General features: G+C 44.8%; 1 long non-coding RNA gene across 1 annotated transcript; it reads right to left on the bottom strand.

Moving 5' to 3' along the window:
* Positions 1-4,092: 4,092 nt before the first annotated feature.
* Positions 4,093-5,139, bottom strand: LOC120855837. The gene is made up of 2 exons (XR_005719322.1): positions 5,091-5,139; positions 4,093-4,180 (listed from the first exon to the last, which is right to left on the bottom strand). It is a non-coding gene; the product is annotated as an uncharacterized LOC120855837 (long non-coding RNA).
* Between the last annotated feature and the right edge of the window lie 218 nt (positions 5,140-5,357).

The following is a 5,357-nucleotide window of genomic DNA, read 5'->3' as shown; positions in this document are numbered from 1 at the left end:
CCTCTTGAACAGCATAAGGTCATAGGGACAGGAAGCAAAAATTTTGCTAGGAGATCTTTAAAAGTAATAGTGAGAGGTGCCACTCTATTTCAGCCTTTTAACTCCTGGACCTATATCATCTGACTGTAGAAGAAACAGAACCATAATACTGATTGCTGATTTTGAGCCTGTAGCATGTAGCCTCCTAAACAGCCTTGCCCCAGCTGTGCAAGGTATTCCCACTGTGCTGGTTCAGTAACTAGGTCTTTAAAAGGCCATTCCACAGTCTGATCAAGCCAGCTGCTTGAGGATGATAGGGAACATGGTGAGAACAGTGAATTCTATAAGTGGACCCATTGCTATGCTTTATTTGCTGGATCTGTCAGCATTTTCCAGGTAAACAAAAGTATGATTATATATATGTATGCATGAGGAGATTTATTTTTAAAATTGGGCTAATGCAATAAAGGGTGCTATAAAGTTCCAGAGAAAGCTGGTGGTGTACTTCAGTACAAGTCTAAATGTCTGAGAATCGGGAGCTAATGGTGTAGATACCAGTCTAAGCCAGAAAGCCAAGAACCAGCAGTGCCAAGAGCAGGAGAAGGTCAGTGTCCCAACTCACAAAATTAGGCAAAAATTTTTAAAGGGCAAAATCTTCTGTCCTCTGCTACTTGTACTATTGAGGCTCTCAAAAAATTATATTATGCCCAACCCACACTGGGAATAGTAATCTACTGAATCAATGATTCAAATACTAATCTCATCCAGAAACACCCTCACGGATGTATCCAGAAATATTGTTTCGCTTGGGCACCCCATGGCCACTCGGGCCAAAAAATAAAATTCAGTTCAGTTCAGTTGCTCAGTTGTGTCCGACTCTTTGCGACCCCATGAATCGCAGCACGCCAGGCCTCCCTGTCCATCACCAACTCCCGGAGTTCACTCAGACTCACGTCCATCGAGTCAGTGATGCCATCCAGCCATCTCATCCTCGGTCGTCCCCTTCTCCTCCTGCCCCCAATCCCTCCCAGCATCAGAGTCTTTTCCAATGAGTCAACTCTTCTCATGAGGTGGCCAAAGTACTGGAGTTTCAGCTTTAGCATCATTCCTTCCAAAGAAATCCCAGGGTTGATCTCCTTCAGAATGGACTGGTTGGATCTCCTTGCAGTCAAGAGTCTTCTTCAACACCACAGTTCAAACGCATCAATTTTTCGGTGCTCAGCCTTCTTCACAGTCCAACTCTCACATCCATACATGACCACAGGAAAAACCATAGCCTTGACTAGATGGACCTTAGTTGGCAAAGTAATGTCTGTGCTTTTCAATATGCTATCTAGGTTGGTCATAACTTTTCTTCCAAGGAATAAGCGTCTTTTAATTTCATGGCTGCAGTCACCATCCACACTGATTTTGGAGCCCCCCAAAATAAAGTCTGACACTGTTTCCACTGTTTCCCCATCTATTTCCCATGAAGTGATGGGACTGGATGCCATGATCTTCGTTTTCTGAATGTTGAGCTTTAAGCCAACTTTTTCACTCTCATAGAAACAGTGCTACATGGAATACCATGATGATGGATAAGGCGTTCTTATCCATCTTATCCTATCTTATTAAGGCTCATTCAGGTGAATGCTTTGGCAGAAGAACTGCATGCAAAGAAGGCAAACCTGTATCCAGAGGAAGTCCTTATTCCAATAAGAGCAAAGCACTGCCCTTTCCTGATGTGAGTGTCCTGATGCAGTCAACCTGCCACCAGGCAGTTGGCTGATCAACCCAAGTAATAGTGTCTTATTGTGAATTCAGTGTTGGTCTTTATAGACACCTCAGCCCTTATGAGTAAAAATCCTGCTGAACCCATAAATAACCATAATCACCTAGGTAAAAAGTCCTAGGTCCCTTTGAGGAAGGTTGGGATTGACAGTATAACTTTTGGGCAGAGTACTGGGATCCTTCTTTAAGGGGACCTGGCCTCTCCTTAATTCAAAAAGTTCTGGGTCTGTAAACTAGCTCAAGACTAGAAGCTGACTGGGGAGCCTGTTCTTTCTTGTCAGAGTTTTGTTCACATGACTTAGAACTCTTCCACATATGGATCTACTGAGAATTTAGTAGACTTCCCGTCCACTTCACTTCTAAGTGCAGCATGATGAACTACCAGAGACATAGCTCTCTGGGAGTCAGAACATCCTGACTGCTGCTCTGATGTTGAGGTCCATTACAGTCACCACACCCACTTTGCTACTGGTGACTAAGTGCTGCCAACTGGCCCTGCCAACCCGGATCCAATTATCGCTATTGCATTTAGGTTTCCCAGTTTAGTGACATCAGATTCCACTGTAGTTTTTGACTTAGAGAGATGAGCAATTGCAGAGTTAGTCAAGGATTCTAGGGCTCTCCTTACAAATTTATTTCTCCTGGTTGTGGTAAAAGGTGAGTCCTCTGGACCTTTTTGGGATGGACGAGCAGATATAAATGATAACTTCACTCTAACATTCCAATCAACCCAAGCCTCTGGATCCCTTCCTCTGCAGTATACCAAGGAAGTTCTTGCATTTCACCTTCATTTAGTGGAGACTGCCTTTTTCTTCACAGTAACCAATCAGCCAAACTCTTAAAGCCCTGTCTAACCCACAGTGTTAGAATGTTAAGTCTAGGAACATCTGCTTGCCTGATCATATGAATAAATTTGGCCTGAACCAACTTTAAGTTCCTTCCACAATTATCCCCTGCTCCTAATATACATTCTACACATACCCCTGGGTTTGCGTCCGTATAAATCAGGGAATAAATCATGTAGTTCTTTTGGACTATAATCCAACTGTTTGTTGGTTACAATTCATGCTTCACCTTTTCAGGCCTACTTGAACTTGAATTCACTTATACATCTAAGAGCAAAGGGAGATGGTGAGAGTGGGTCCAGGTGAGAACCACCAGTCTCCTGCAAAGCAACTACTTCAGGCAAAGTTGTTATAATTTCTTTGGAACAATACAAGATTAATTTACTCAGGTGGGATGGAAAGGCTGCTTCTACTGCAAAAAAAAAAAAAAAGCAATGGAAGAGAATTCAGAAATTTAATGTTTCACTTTTTCACAATCTTCCCAAATACTTGCATTGCAATTTTCAGGATCCCAGGAATGAGTCAATTACATATCATGTGAGGCATAACTTCTGATTCTATGAAGGACATAGCACATCACTCCTGTGGGAACCATTATAAATATGTAATCACATCTAGTCAAGAAGAAACTTCAGACAAACCCCACTGAGTGTTTGTCCACAAAATCAACAGTTCATAAAAACATGTCCAGGTCATGAAAGACAAAAAGCCTGAAGGACTGTCACAAACAGGAGGGAACTGAAGAAACATGCTGCTAAATGCAATTTTGGATCCTGAATTAGATTCTGAATCAACAAAATTTTGTTTTGCTATAAAAGACATTAGTAGCACAAGAGGTGAATCTGAACAGGCCTATAGATACACATTAAGGTAGCTAGGAGTTGAGGACAGAGTATGAGAAAGATGAGGTAGGAATAGAAAATCAATCCGACAAGAAATACAGATTTCTAGTTTTATTGTTTCACATCAGCCTGATTTATGCAAAAAGAGAAGCTGCAGAGGAACACAAGGTCTGTGATTTGGGGTTCCCAAGGCTGCCACACATATGGGAAAGGAGGTGAATAAATGGGTTTAAGGGAGAGGTTTGGGGCTTCTGGACCTCAAGGCACAGGGATCCCCTGGACCAGAGCTCAAAGGCCGCACCCAAACCTCCAGCGACAGTGGCAGGCCCAGCAAGAGGTGAAGGAGGAGGAGGAGGAAGTGTTTGTCCATTTGTTGTCCCCAGGTTGGCTCTTCTTGGCTCAGCGTCCACTTCAGCAGCAGCAGCCTCCAGAGGACTGACCACTCCCCCCTCCGCAGCACCCGGAGCCCCCCGAGGGCTGGCTGCAGCAGTCAGAGCTCTGGGGTCGGCGGCGGTGGGACCTGCGGCGCCTGTGGTGGCTCAGGCAGCAGCCCCCAGACCCGGAGCCGCAGCAGCCCCCAGAGCCGGAGCTGCAGCAGCCCCTGGAGCTGACATCACAGCAGGAGGAGACTGGGGGGCACTTTGGGGGGCATTTAGGGGTGGGGCACTTGGGGGCACACTTGGGAGGGGGCTGGCACTGCTGCTGGTTCTGCTGGCAGGACATCTTGGTGGGCAGGTTCAGGAGCTGAGGGAGAGACAGATGGCAGGTCAGACCAGCACACAGAGACCTCCCCACCCCTTCCTGAACTTTTACAATCATTTCTAATACATGCATTTAAATAACCTGATGCTTTTATCATTTTAATATCTTATCAACTACTCTTACAGCATCTCATTTGAACCTAAACTTATCATTTTAAAGTAAAAAGAAGTCATCAATTGCTTCATAAATTTGAAGACTGAGACCAAATGATATTAACTAAAACATATTTTTTTCACTTATGTCATCCAAATATAACCAAAATATCATCCAAATATTACCAAAATATTTTCTTTATCAAAAAAATATTTTGTTAACATTGCAAATAATTGAATATTTTAGAAATTTACAACATTAGATTAGAAGGAGTCTTAGCAATTTCCTGGCTGGTTCACCTTGTTAGAGAGAAAAATAAGAGATCCTTTGACTCAGAGTCTGGACTCTGACAGTCTCAGAGACACCTCTTATACTATCCTTGACTTAGCAATAAACTTCTTGTGCTTTTTTCCCCTCTAGAGCTTGTACAATGCATTCCCAGGCTCTACCCTGACCCACATATGCAACAATCTCCCAGAGTGCCTCTGATCCTCGCCTAACTCGGAGAATTGCCGTCCCCAGATCATACTTTACAGGGAATACAGTATCTCTCAAACATAAACTCCCTTTCTGAGACCTCTTCCAGAATGTCAGAGCAGCCCATGGTTTCCTTTCATCCTGAGAGTCCCACACAGAATCTTTCGTTCCCCCATGGTGTCCTTAGTCATCACTAAACTCCTATGGTTCTCTCACTGTTCCTGCCAGTTCCTGGCTCCTTCTGTCCTTCCAGGCCTGGTCTCTCTCTAATAATATGGGCCACAGCCCCCAAGGCCCTATCCCCTTCCTGGTGGACACTCACCAGAGTACAAGTAGCACAGAGTCGTCAGCACCTCAGGAGAGGAGTGGATGGAGGTGCTCTGGCCCTGACCCCCTTTTATCCTGGCCTTGGCCTCTGCCCTCAGGTGTGAGACAGGGCCTGGGCATGAGAGAGGACCGCCTCCTGCCACCCACGTGGCTCCTGTGACAGGTGATGACTGGCAGCTCCTCCCTGCCTCCCATTGGTGCCACCTCATTCTCCTTACATTTGTCTGTCCCTCACACCTTCGTCTTAGAGTTTGGCCTCCTG

The sequence above is a fragment of the Oryx dammah genome, unplaced genomic scaffold (genome assembly GCF_014754425.2).
Source record: "Oryx dammah isolate SB20612 unplaced genomic scaffold, SCBI_Odam_1.1 HiC_scaffold_28, whole genome shotgun sequence".
Taxonomy (NCBI): domain Eukaryota; kingdom Metazoa; phylum Chordata; class Mammalia; order Artiodactyla; family Bovidae; genus Oryx; species Oryx dammah.
The sequence above is the reverse complement of the archived record's forward strand: the minus strand, read 5'-3'. Positions and strand labels throughout refer to the sequence as shown.